The following is a 14,495-nucleotide window of genomic DNA, read 5'->3' on the forward strand; positions in this document are numbered from 1 at the left end:
GGGGTTATGCATAAAGAAGACTGGGAGGCCAAGCATGCACCAGAGCATCTCTCGGGGAATCCCCTGGAGGTGGGATTAGAGCGAAAAAACTGTCGCACTTGGTGTTTAAGGGAGAAGCAAAGAGATCACAACAGGGAGTCCCCCAGTGTGCGAAGATACGTTCCGCTACTTGAGCATTGAGAGACCACTCGTACAGGGAGAGAATGGTGCGACTGAGCTTGTCCGCAAGAATGTTGGACCTACCCAGAATATGCGTTGCGATGAGAAAGCGGTTGGTGGAGATCGCCCATTTCCACACTCTCATGGCTTCTCGACATAAAGGGTAAGACCTGGTTCCCCCCTGTTTGTTGATGTACCAGACCACCAACATGTTGTCTGACTGAATCGCAATTGCTCCCAGGGGAAGGAAGGCTTGAAGTGCTTGCAACGCCAAGAGCACCGCCCTCATTTCCAGAACATTGATATGCAGGGTGGTTTCTGAGTCGTTCTACGTGCCTTGGACCGTCCGGCCCGCAAAATGCCCCCCCACCCGAGGCGGGAAGCGTCCGTGGTCACTGTGGCGAGAGGGGGAGATGCACAAAAAGGGCGGCCACTGTGGAGAATGGAGCCACCACAAGAGAGACCGCTTGCAAGCCTTGCTGATTGCAATGGGGTGATGCAGGGAGAAAGAGAAATGATCATTGCACCTGAAGTGTCCACTGAAGTACCCGCATGTTCAAGCGGGCGAGTGGAAGAGGAGAAATCGCTGCCGCCATAGACCCTAGTGCCCTCAGGACCAATCCCGCAGGAACCGAGCTGGAGTGGAGGATGGCCCGCACCTGGAGTCGCAGATTCCAAACTCTGTCGGTTGTGAGAAAGGCCCTTAACTTCCTCGTATCTAACCTGGCTCCTATGAATTCAATTAACTGAGTAGAGACCAGGTTGGACTTTCCTACGTTTACCGTGATGCCTAGCCAGGGAGCTAGGCGAAGAAAAGAGTCTCTTGCCAAGGATAGTAGATGCCTTGTTGGGGCGGTGAGAAGCCAGTCGTCCAGGTACGGAAAGACCTGCACCCCCTGAAGCCTCAGGTGGGCCACAACCACTGCTAATACTTTGGTGAACACCCTGGGGGCTCTGGTGAGACCAAAGGGAAGGACCCTGAACTGGTAGTGACTGGATCCCAGCCGGAAGCGAAGAAACCTCCTGGATCGTCTGTCCATTAGTATGTGGTAGTACGCATCCTTGAGGTCTATAGAGCACATCCAGTGATTCTTTCCTAGAAGGGGGAGGATGGATTGTAGAGTGACCATCCGGAACTTCTCCTAGGGAACTGCCAGATTTAATAGGGACAGGTCCAGAATGGGTCTTAGGTCCCCCGTCTTTTTTGGCACTAAAAAGAACCTGGAGTAGAACCCTGATCCGATCTGGTCTGGGGGGACGGGCTGGATGGCTCTTTTTCTTAGCAGATGGCCAATTTCTGCTGAAGCGGCCTCCCTCTGATCGGGTGGAACGTCGGGGAGGTATTTTAATTTTGGGACGTGAAGAAAAGGGATTTTGTAGCCTCTGGAGAACCCAGCGGTCTGATGTTATGGACTCCCATGCCGCTAGGTGCTCCGAAAAACGTCCCCCCGACTGCCTCCAGAGTGAAGCAGTCAGGCAACCCCTCTGGGTTGCTGCGTGGGCCGTTCAGAGAAAGGTTCTCTGGACCCAAAATTCCTGGGAGCCCCTCTGCCCATGGGGCAGCGTCCTCCCTGTCCACCTCTGCCACGAAGGACTGGTTGTCCGGAGCGGGCTGGGATTACTGTGACTTCCAGAACCACATCTTCTTCTGGCCCTTTTGGTTCCCAGAGTAGGACCTCTGGGGCACAGAGAAGCGGACTCCGATGGCAGACAGCGTCTTCCCATCCTTCTCGCTCTGGACCAAGGTGTCGCGAACCATCTTCCCAAAAAGGGCAGAACCGTCAAAGGGGGCGTTCGCGAATGACGCCTTGATGGGCTCCGTGAAATCGCAATGGCGGAGCCAGGCCTGGCGTCTTATGACTAGGCCCACTCCTGCAGCTCTAGCGGCTCCCTCGATAGCATGGGAAAGTAACCGCATAGAGGTATTGGTCACGGAACGAAGAGTGGCCATACGGGTGGAGTGCAAAAGTTTGTCCTCCTCCGACATGGACTCTGGGGGGGATGCAGCGTATTCTTTGATAAGATCGCGCTGCATCCTAATGACATGTGCCAAATAGTTGAGCGCCCTCACTGAGAAGGTCGCTGAATAAGAAGTTATGTACCTACCATAACGTTCCATGTTAGTTGTCTTCTCTCGCCTTCTTTCTTGCTTGATGGGTTCGGAGCCGATCCTCGGCCCGACTGCACTTGCTTTAGCTCGAGAACTCCTTTTACCAGCTCGAGGCAGCCCCATATCCCATGATGCAAGGCAGTAAGTACCCAGATCTCGTTTGTTGACAAAGGGCAATAACACCAAGCATAAAATACTTCCCAAAGGAAGAAGAAACTTACAGATGGAAAAAGGACCAGGTCTGAATGGTCTTTAGCATAATAGTTTCTTATACAAGGTCTGTCCAGGCCAGGGGGAAGGAGGGAGGGTCGCAGGAAAGAAGGCGAGAGAAGACAACTAACATGGAACGTTATGGTAGGTACATAACTTCTTAATGTTAAGTTGTCAATCTCGCCTTCATTCTTGCTTGATGGGACCGCGTCCCTAGCACCTCTATCCTGGGTGGCTCAATGGAACAAACTCTTGAGGACTGTAGAGCCAAAACTGGCTCTGTCCCTGGAGGCCAAGTCCAATTTGTAATGGGAAACAAAAGTGTGAGGAGTGGCCCAAGTGGCCGCTGCACAAATAGTGTCCAAAGGCAGTCTAGCTTGAAAAGCTGTAGAAGTAGCTAAACTCCTAGTTGAATGTGCTTTAGGTTTTGAGCACAGCTGTTTTCCCCTGATCGTATAAATTTCAGTGATGACCGAAGAAAGCCATCTGGACAAAGTCACTTTAGAAACAGGAAGGCCTTTTTTATTATCCGCATAGGAAACAAAAAGTTGATCAGATTTTCTAAATTTTTTGTTCTGTCCAAATAATATCTAAGCTGACGGTGGACGCCAAGATAATGTAGCTTTTGTTCAGCTCTATCTGAATAGTTAGGAAAAATACAGGAGATCAATGGATTGATTCAGATTGTTTTTGAAGCGACCTTAGGTAAAAAGGATGGATTAGTTCTCAAAGATACTCTGTCTTTGTGAAAATCAAATAGGGGTCGAACCGAAGAGCATGAAGTTCAGACACCCACCTGGCAGATGTAATAGCCACTAGGAATAAAGTTTTCCAAGAAAGATATTTCAGGGAACAAGAAACAGCTGGCTCGAAGGGGGGAAGAATCAAGGATGTCAGCACTAAAATTAGATCCCACTGAGGAGGAGGATTCCTGATTGGAGGCTTTAGTAGGAAAATTCCTTTCAAGAAGGCCCTGCAGAGCCTATGGGACATAATATTATGATCTGCTATCCCGACATGAAAATTAGAAATAGCAGCCAACTGAACTCTGACTGTGGAAGAAGAGGAGCCTGCATGAAAAATCTCTGTTAAGAAGTCCAGAACTGCCTGAACAGGGGCAGTAAAAGGATCAATATTTTGGGCCTTAGCCCAATAAGAGAAACGTTTCCATTTGCTTGTGTAAATCCTCCTGGTAGAGGATTTTAGTGAAGCTACTATGATATCTCTAACTGGGTTAGAGATCAAAGGAAGCCTGGCTAAGGAAGGAAGTGGAGCAACCATGCTGTGAGGTTGAGAGAAGGGATTGACCGGTGCAGCTGACCGGATTGGTGAATCAGTAGATCTGGCACTGGGTCCAGATGCCACGGCTGCACCAAAAGGTGATGATGGAGGAACGGAACCAAACTTGTCGAGGCCAGTAAGGGGCAATGAGAATCAATTTGGCTCTCAAAACGGTAGCTTTCTGGATCACCTGAGGGATCAGAGGAAATGGAGGAAGGCATAAAGAAGTCCCTGGGGCCAATCCTGGGTCAGAGCGTCTCTGGGGATGGCCTGATAGAGGGAAGAGGCTGAAGAAGTCTGGACATTTGCTGTTTTGGGGAGTAGCAAAAGATCGCAACATGGACGACCCCATTCCAGAAAAATCTCTTCCGCTATGGATTGCTTGAGAGACCACTCGTGAGGCATGAGAATAGCTCTGCTCAATCTGTCCGCTATAATGTTGGTTTTCCCAGGGATATGCGTTGCTACCAGAAACCGATGAGAGGAGATCGCCCATTGCCATAGTCTGAGCGCTTCTCGACACAAGGGGTAGGACTTGGTTCCGCCCTGTTTGTTGATATACCAAACTACAGACATGTTGTCTGTGTGGACTGCAATTGTCCCTACGGGAAGAAAGTCGTTGAGGGCTTGCAACGTTAAAAGCACTGCTCTCATCTCCAGGACATTTATGTGCAGATGGTACTCGAACGGTTGCCACGCCCCATGAACCATGCTGCCCTGACAATGACCCCCGCACCCGATCAGGGAGGCATCCGTGGTGACAGTGGCTATCGGGGACGGAGGTACAAAGCACCTGCCTTGGTGAACCTGAGACGATGTGATCCACCAAGCAAGATGTTCTTTGCATGTTTGTGTCACCAGAATCTGGTGATGCATTGGGAGTTGCTGGTATGACCACTGTGTGAACAGCATCCACTGAAGGAGGCGCATGTAGAATCGAGCCAGGGGAAGAAGAGTAATGGCCGCAGCCATGAGACCTAATACCTTTAGAACCATTCTGGCCTGTACTTTCTTGCTGGCCAGAATGATCCTTACATGAGTCTGAATGTCTGAAACTCTTTGTTCTGTAAGGGTAGCTGACATCCGAACAGTGTTTAAGTTTGCGCCTATGAAGGTAATAGACTGGCAGGGCGATAAGGATGACTTTTCAAGTTGACTGAGATGCCCAAATGAGAACAAAGGTCTATTGTGTAATCCCTGGCTTGTATAAGCTGATGCCTGGTGGTGGCTGACAGGAGCCAGTCGTCGAGATACGGAAACACCTGGAATCCTTGACATCTCAGGTGAGCCGTGACCACTGCCATGCATTTGGTGAACACTCTGGGGGCTGTAGTGAGACCAAAGGGCAGGGCTCTGAACTGGAAGTGACTGGACCCCAGCCGCAAGCGGAGAAATCTCCTGGAGCGTCTGTGAATTTTGATGTGATAGTACGCATCCTGAAGATCTATTGAGCACATCCAGTTGTCCTTCTGTAAGAAGGGCAGAATTGACTGAAGAGTGACCATTCGGAATCTTGTCTTCCTGACAGACTTGTTGAGTCTGCTGAGATCCAATATTGGTCTCCAGTCTCCCGTCTTTTTGGGGACCAAAAAGAACCTTGAGTAGATTCCGGCTCTGAATGGTCTATTGTAACTGGCTGAATGGCTCTTTTGCAGTAGTTTTGCGATTTCTAACTCTGCAATCTCCCTTAGACCGGGTGGTACATCTGGAAGGGAACTTGAGGGAAGGACTTTCCTCGAAAGGAATTATGTAACCCTTGGATATGATCGACTGTACCCATCTGTCTTGAGTGAGGGAATGCCAGGCTTCTGGGTACAGTGATAATCTTCCCGACTGCCTCCAAGGAGGGACAGCCGGGCAACACCTCAGGGATGCTGAAAGGGCTTATCAGAGAGAGGCTCCCTGTTTCCCTGGTTCTTCGGACCCCTCTGCCTCTAGAGCAGCGTCTGTTGTTGTTACCCCTCTGCCTCTAGGGGTAAACTGACCACGTGAATCGGCGTGACTCCTTGGGATTTACGGAACCACATCTTCCCACCCTTCTGTCCTTTGGGATAAGGCCTAGAAGGGGTGGAAAACGGACTCCAACAGCAGAAAGAGTCTTGCCGTCCTGCTCACACCTGGTCAAGGTCTCCTTCACCTGAGGGCCAAACAAAGCTGACCCATCAAAGGGAGAATTTGTGAAGGACGCCTTAAAGGGATCCATAAAATCACATAGCCGCATCCAGGCTTGGCGCCTAAGAGCCACACCTGTGCCTGCGGCTCTACTCGCTCCATCCGCAGCATAAGATATTAGCCGCATGGAGGAGTTAGCAATGGAATTGAGGGTTCCTAGCTGCGAAGCAATCTTTTCTTGAGCCCCTGCAGCTGTAGGATCCTGAACTACTTCTCCCAGCTCCTTCAGGATATCTCTCTGGAGTCTGGTGAAGTGACAAAGATAATTCAGCGGACGCATAGCAAAGGTCGGTGAGAAAAACATCCGCTTGCGTACCTATCCATGGTCCTAGAGTCCTTATTAGGAGGATGGACGGGCACGGAAGGATCTACAAGTTCCTTTTTGGTGGCCGCAGCCACCACCATGGCATCAGCGGGGACACCCTTGGTAAGGAATTGTTTGTCACTAGGGGCAGTGATAAATTTAGAAGGCCTCCTAGGGACTGGCTCTACAGAGTCAGGAGCTGTCCACGCCTTCGTGCAATAACCTGCATAAGGGGGTCGAAGGCGGAGACACCCAGGAGGTGGAGGGCCGAGATCCAAACGCCTCTAGGTATACTGACTCATCCTCAGAGGGATTGTTGGTGGGCCAGTTTCCCCTCTGTTTGAGAAGTTCTAGGATGTCTGAGAAGGAGACATCCTCAGAGGGGATCTAGGGATCCCTCTGACTCATCAAAGTCAGTATCCAAGTGACAGACTCGGGAGTCTACATGCTTCCTCTTACAAGTCCTCTTCCTAGGAGGATCTCCCGAAACATCAGGAGAATCCTCGGAAGAGGGGAAATTCCCAATGGGGAAACCTGAGGCGGAGGATCTCTGGGTCCTGTAGCAAGAGAAGTGGCAGAGATGTCAACAGGTACCATAGAGGTAGGAGCTACGGGAATAGACTGCTGACTGATACCAGTGGCCATTACACTCTTCATCACCTCGAATGCTCCCCCCCCAGGCAGGTCCGAGAGAACCCGCTCCAAGAGCTAGGAACTCCAGGGACCACCGAACCGGCAGTCTCCGCGGCAGATGTCGGAGCCGTGCGCACCCCGGCCGTGGCTCCACGCCGAAGAGCGGCTTCGGCCAAGCGTCCGATGCCACTCACCCCTCGGAGGAGACCATGGAAGCCCGACCACCGAATCCCTCTAAGGAAGAGGAGATAAGAGTAGGGCTGAAGGAACAGAAGGGGTATCCGCCCTCCAGCCGTAGCAATAAGCGTACCCGAAGACGCCAACGCCAAGCTTTGGGGCAGAGTTGAAGGAGGGACAGAAACGGGGTGTGGACCAACAGTCGCCTGCTGAGACGGACTGTGTAGCATTTGGGCCAGTACCTGTGACTTGAGTAATCTACTGACCACTCTCTAGGTCATGATCTGACAACCTGGATGACCTTGAAGATCGGCTCCGATGGCTCCGTTCCGATAGAAGAGGCGGCGAGCCGAAAGTATCGGCTCCAAGGAAGGAGACCTCGACCTCTTCCTGGAATGAGCCATCGGAGCCGATACTACAGATCCTGTCGGCGCCGACTTCGGAGCCGACAGAACGTTCGATGTATCGGCTCCAGCCGGAGCCGATACAGCCACCAAAGTAACGGTGTCGGAGCCGATCGAGCCGACACCGATGCCTGTGCCACATGGGTGTCGGAGCCGATCGGAGCCGACATCGGCGGTCAAAATAGGTTCGGCACCGATAGCCATCGGTGCCGGCGCTTTAAAGCCAGAATCGGCTCCAGCCGAGCCGATCTCGACTCAGTACGAAGTCGGAGCCGAGGCCGCAGGCTTAGGAACAGAAGCCTGGGCCTTGGAAACTCTTGCTGGTTTTGATGGAGCCGACTTAGCCGGAGAGCCCTCCGGCTTAAGAAGGCCCCTAAGAACCAGTTTGTTATGTCTCTCCTGCAGGACTCTCTGGCTGAAGGAGTGACAAATAGCACAGGAGTCCTGCAGGTGAAGAGGGCCCAGACAATACAGGCAAGAAGTGTGACCGTCTGTCAGAGACATCTTCTGACAGCACGAGTCACACTTCTTAAAACCTGAGACCCTCTCCTTTGACATGGTGCCGAAAAACACACACACACACACCAGTCAAAAATTAACTTAAATAAATACCAAGAGGTATTCTACAAAACCAATACACACACCCTAACGGGGGGGGATGGGAAGGGTTTTTTAAGATACACTAACAAAAAATAAAGGAGACAGGAAATTTCTGTCAGAAAGGGAATAATATAAGTTTAAAACTATCAATACAAGGTTTTTTAGTAAAAAGGGGCTTAAAACTTCACAAAAGTGAACAACTTACCAGGAGCTGGTAAAGAGAAGACCTCCCAAGCGGCAAACGAGATCTGGGTACTTACTGCCTTGCATCATGGGATATGGGGCTGCCTCGAGCTGGTAAAAGGAGTTCTCGAGCTAAAGCAAGTGCCGAGTCGGAGCCGAGGATCGGCTCCGAACCCATCAAGCAAGAATGAAGGCGAGATTGACAACTTAACATCTAAACATTCGCTTCCCCAAGCGGCCCATCATCCGAGACTCCTTGCTCGGGGGATGGACTGAGCGACTCTCCTGAGCGAGTTCCCTCTTAGTGGCTGCTGCCAACAACATGGCATCTACCGGGGGTCTAACCACAAATGAAGAAATATGTCCGGAATGCAGAAACACCAACAGGCAGATAGTAAACAGCTCACAATAAAGAAAAATCCAAGGATGAAATAATTTAATTTAAAATACTGCTCCATTACATGTAGTGGTGTGTTTGTAAAGTGCATTGTTAGGGTTACCTTTCTGTATATCATAATAATGTTCATACACCCGCTTACAAAGTGGTCTTTCGGTCTTTCCGACATAAAATGATTGGCAAGACTGGCACACCGCCAAATATACAACTCCAAATGAATGACAGTTGTAAAATCTAACTGAAGAAATTTTTCTATTTCTACCTTCCAGGTAGACTTTTTCCTTGTTTAAAATGTATTTACATTGGGAACACCGCCCACATTTGTAGGTCCCCTTCTTTTGATCTCTCAAATGGTGATATTGTATATCCTGCTCCAAAATTCTTTTAATATTAAAACCTTTCCGATAAACAGTTTTAACTCTCTTGTCCTTAAGACCACTTAAATCCGTTAAATCCTGAGAGGATTTAAACTCCTTTTCAATAATATTAGTAAGATTGCCAACATTGGCACTGTATTCTGTAATGAAAAGCAGGTAATCACTCTCAATTACCGAGGTGGTAGTACCCTGTTTAATCCCTACTTCTAGATGCCCTTCCCCCAAAATAGGCTTGAACCTGGTAGGTCTTCTTCCTTTAATGACTTCATCCTTAACTGAATTAATCATATATGTGGGATAACCCCTTTCAAGGAACAAAGAGGGGAGTTTGTCAAACTCAAGATCAAATTGTGCACCCTGTGATGTCATCCGTGACACCCTAACAAACTGCCCTTTGATAATTCCTCTCTTTTGAAATCCTGGATGAGAACTGTGAAAGTGTAAATAACTATTTGAAAATGTGGGTTTCCTATATACTTTAGAGGTAAACCCAAATGGGTTTTTACTAATAGTAACATCCAGATAGTTAACTGTTTTTTCAGAAATCTGGTGTGTAAACTTTAGGAATGTAGTAGTAGTGTTAATATAGGAAAGGAATGAATCTATGATATCAATAGGGCCAGTCCAAAAGATACAAATGTCATCCAGGAACCTAGAGTAGTGAATCCAGTTACTAGCATTACTCACTATTATGAATGAATTTTTCCTCCCAAACTGCCATGATGATGTCAGCATAGGTTGGAGCACAATTTGCCCCCATAGATACCCCACTGGTCTGTTGGAAGTATTCACCACCATAGAACACACAGTTGTTTTTCAATACTAGCTCCAAGAGACCAGTAATCATGATGACATCATTGTGTGAAATTCCTGGGCATTCCCAAAGGGCCTCCTCAATCCATTCTAACCCTGTTTCGGTAGGAATTACGGTAAACAGGTCCACCACATCTATAGTCAAAAAGATGAGATTTGGTCTATATAGATCTGGAGTAATCTTACGTAGGAATTCCCAAGAGTCCTTGAGCAAATGGGATTCTTTCCCCCAAACCTGTTTAAGTTTCCAATCTAGAAATTTAGAAATGGAATGAGTCTTAGAACCTTGTGCTGCCACTATAGGTCGTAGTGGTGGATCCTCAACACATTTGTGTACTTTAGGTATCCCAAATATGGTAGGCACCTTAGGGGAAGGGGTTTCTAAAAAGGAATAAATATCAAATTCAATTACCTCCTGGTCAAGCAAGTCCTTAATTGCCAGGTCAATCTTTTGGTATGAAAGGAAAATCTCATTAATGGAGGTCAAGGAATATTTGTTAGTGTCATACAAAATATTATTCATTTTACTTTCGTACAAAATCTGACTCATAAAAACAGTACCCCCACCTTTGTCGGGTTGCATAATCCTCAAAGAATAGTTATGTGCTAGATCGTGTAATAGGTTACTTTCTTCATAACTTAAACTGTTTTCAAAATTAACCTGGGATAGTTCCTGACAAATTAGTTTTTCTATTCTAGTTTCTAAATTACTAAGGTGAGGGTGCAAAGGAGGGTGAAAGGTACTAGACTTCTTAAGTAGTAAACTTGGAGCCACTGGAGTACTACCAAACAGATGTTCAAGATTCAGTTTACGAATGAACATTTTTAAATCTAGAATAGTGTTAACTAAATGGCTACCTCTTGTCGGAACAAATTTAAACCCCTTGGTAAACAAATCAAAACAGGTATTGGTAACCGGAACATCACTATAGTTGTAAATATGATACCCATTCTTACTGAAGCACTGATACATGCCAATACTACTGATGGAAATACCACTAGTTATTGCCATTCCTGGTTCCTGTTCCTCTTCCACCCCTGCACTCGTTTTTCCTTCTACCGGGGGTCATTGGCTCCAGTGGGGACGGTCAGCAGGGGGGCTAAGAATCCTGTCCAGCCTCTTGGGGATTGGCTCCACGGTGTCCGGTTCCTTCCACGCCCTGGTGGTAATAAGGTCCACCAGGGGGTCGGCAGGAGGGGACACCCAAGAGGTAGACAGGCCCGCTTCAAATGCCTCCAAGAACACGGATTCATCCGAGGAAGACTTTGGGGCAGACCACCCACCTCTTACACGTAACATTTCCATGATGTCTCCAAAGGAGACATCCTCAGGGGGTGATCTTGGAGAGCCTTCCCCTTCCTCCAAGTCCGTGTCTTCAGTTAAAGACTCGGGGGAGTCTATGTGCCTCCTCTAACATGTGTGCTTGCGAGGTGCTTCCTCGGGGGGGGGGCTGTCCAAGGAGCCCTCGCCAGCGGTGTCCAGTTCCAAAGGAACTGCTTGGGGCAGTGAAACAGGCTGTCCCAGTGGCCGGGTGACGGAAGCCCGATCCAGAGCAGATGGAGTGTGGAACGGAGCCGAAGCAAGGGCCGGGGGTCCGGATGCCCTCAACAGAGCCCTCTCCACTACATCAAAAGCTGAGGGGAGCCAGCCTCGACCAAAGGATCCGAAAGTCGGCTCTCCCTCGGATCCGAGGAGTGGATCGGAGCCGGCGCCGAGCCCCTCAGATCCGAGGGACCAGTGCGCTCCGACACGGACGGCGCCGAAGGCACACTGAGTCCCTCGGATCCGACAGACGGGCCAAGGCTCCGAGAGGTCGGATCCGACAAACTTGAGGGCAGGGTCGGATCCGAAGTACCCAGTACTGTCGGCGCCAACCCACCCCCGTCTCCTAAGCTGCCTGGCTCCAAGCGCTCCGAGCCCGGGTAGCGGGTCGAAGAAGGAGCTATGGGCTTGAAAAATGGGGTCGAGCTCCCGCCCCGGGGGGGGGGCAGGAGCACTCCCATCTGCATCTGGGCCTGGATGAACCTTCGCATCATCCGGTCCAGATCAGCGTCGGAGAGGCTGTAGGTAGACCTCGATGAGGCTACCGAGGTAGGCCTTGAGTGCCGCCTCGATAGCCTCGAAGGAGGTCGGGTCTCCTCCTCCTCAGGCCCCGGTGAAAAACATGGGGACTGGAGCCGAGGAGGAGGAGAGCCAGCAGCCAGAAAGGCTGGAGGAGAAGCCCGCTTAGCCGGCGGGGCCGAGACGGAGGTCTCGGCCCGCCGCTTGTGGTGCTTCTCTCTCCGGTCCTTCTTCCTGGCTTCCCTCTCCTCCGAACCCGTAGAGGGAGTTTGAATCCCGGGAAGAGGAGGTGGAGCAGGCAAGGCAGTAACCGCCGAAGCAGTCACTACCAACGGGGCGGGGGCCGAAGCCGAGTCCGGGGGTAAGACACCCACCAAGACCAGCTTCGACCTCCGCTCCTTCAATGCCCTGGGGTTGAACCCTGCACAGATTGAACACCCAGAAGTGAGGTGTTCAACCCCAAGGCATCGAACGCACTGAGTGTGGCCATCAGCAGGGGACAGCTTATGGCCACACTCGGAGCATTTTGAGAAGATTGCCTTTGGGGCCTCAGACATACTAACTTTTTTTTTTTAAAAGAAAAAATTAAACACACACACACACACCGAAGGCCCCAAAGAAAAACACACACTCACACTAGCTACGTGCCAGAGAGGGGAGGGTACACAAAATAAAGTTAACTTAACCCAAAAATAATATATATAGGAAGGGAACCTAACACTTTCACACAGTTAAAGTATTTTTAAACAGAAATAACCCTTATAAAATACTGAAAAACGACTTAGCTTATGGTGCTCGAAATCTAGGCTGTCACCATGAACGCGGCAAACTAGATCTGAGGTCATGTAGGGAGAGCAGGGCATTATGGGTGAGGGGAGGAGCTAGGAGCTCGGATCCATAGCTGGATAAACCATGCCGGTTCGGATCCGATATCGGATCCATACCCACAGGTTGCTGACAAATGAATTCTCCTACTTCAGATTCATATTTTCCATGAAAGGAACTTTAGGCTTGCAGAAGAACCTAGTTCAAAGGAAGTGTGTGTTAGACCTTCTAGTACAAAACATAAGCCTCATAGCGGTAAATAGCCTTTCCGTGAAAGACTGAGAACAAAAATGCTTTTAAGAAATGTTTTGCAGATTTTACAGAGGCTAAGGAAAGAAAATTAGACATCTAATGAAAATCTGACATGGCAGACAAATGAACTGCAATAGAAGAAATGCTAAGACCCAGGCAGGTATATTCCTAGCCTTAAGCAGCATTCTACCATCACCCAGAATGATGCCTCAATACAAACAGAAAATGACTGACTAACAATTGGCATAGTTTCTGATGTCATTCCAAGGGGATCCAGTACCTGACAGCCTAGAAGGACATGACTGACGGACCACAATGCTTTGCCAGAGATGGCCTTTATCTGTCTCCCCTGGGCTTCAGGCTTTTGGCAAAGGCTCTTGCCTCCTCCATAGTGCTTTTTTTAGGCAAAGTCATGATGGCAAAATTACCAATGTGAAAAATTCTTCTAGATGGTCATACTGCTAAATGCTAAGAGTCTTAGCATGAAACTGCACTCATTACAAGCATTCCTCGCCCAGGAGGATACTGACATTTGTGCAGTCACTGAAACCTGGTTTAAAGCTGTGCAAAGCACACCAGCCTTACCAGGTTACCCATCCTACCATACTTTCAGACCCCAAATGGAGGGCTACAAAGCCAAAGGAGGTGGAGTTTTAATATTTATCAAAGACGTACACACCACCTCCAGGCTGGTCCAGCAGTGTGATGCACAGGAGACACTCCAAGTGCAGTTAACTGTTGACAAAACACCTATTCAAATCATTGCTAGTTACACACACCCCAAACATGACTCAGGACATCCACTACACCCATCTGGACTTACTTAAATCCATCAAGACTCAACCCTCTACCCTAATCCTGGTGACTAACTACCCAACCAAAGAGTGGAAACCTATTCTAGCCCAAACATGAATGCCCAAAGATTCCATAACTTCATCAATGCTAATACTTTGGATCAGTTGGTTGACATCCCCATGAGAGGTGTAAATATCCTGGACCTGGTACTAACCAACATGAGTAGTCACTGTAGCATCCCTCCAGTGCCATCCCTTCTTTAAGATCGGAACATAAAGCAATCACTTTCAAAGTCACCATCTTCCCTGACCCCCCCCCCCCTTTGCCAGGGTCAAACAAAAAACTTTTCCAAAGGTGACTACAATCTCCTGAGAGCAGGTACAAGCAACTTCACAGCCACCATCCCTTCAGTTGGAACTAGCACTAATGTCCAAGCCTACACCAAAAAACTATATGAACACCTACATGGCTGCATAGACTCAGCAATATCTGTCAGGACCAAATCATCTTCTTCAAGGAAGAGTAAACATGTCTGGTGGACAGCAGCAATAAACAAACTCTATAACAAAAGGAAGAAAATGCTGTCCAGGACCAATACGGAGCAGGTGTCAAGTTGGAAGCAATCTCTTCTTTGTCTGAATAAGCAAATGAGGTCACTGGTGAAATCCTCCAAGGCTAACTTACTGTCCAAATTGGCCACATCCACCAAGGACAATCACAAGGCCTTCTTCACATTCGTTC

At 48.9% G+C, this 14,495-nt stretch overlaps 1 protein-coding gene across 1 annotated transcript in view; it reads right to left on the bottom strand.

Moving 5' to 3' along the window:
- Positions 1 to 14,495, bottom strand: part of DENND4C (DENN domain containing 4C) — a 2,492,302-nt gene that overhangs the window by 851,901 nt on the left and 1,625,906 nt on the right. The window lies entirely within an intron of this gene.

The sequence above is a fragment of the Protopterus annectens genome, chromosome 2.part0 (assembly GCF_019279795.1).
Source record: "Protopterus annectens isolate FY-2018-M chromosome 2.part0, PAN1.0, whole genome shotgun sequence".
Lineage (NCBI taxonomy): Eukaryota > Metazoa > Chordata > Ceratodontiformes > Protopteridae > Protopterus > Protopterus annectens.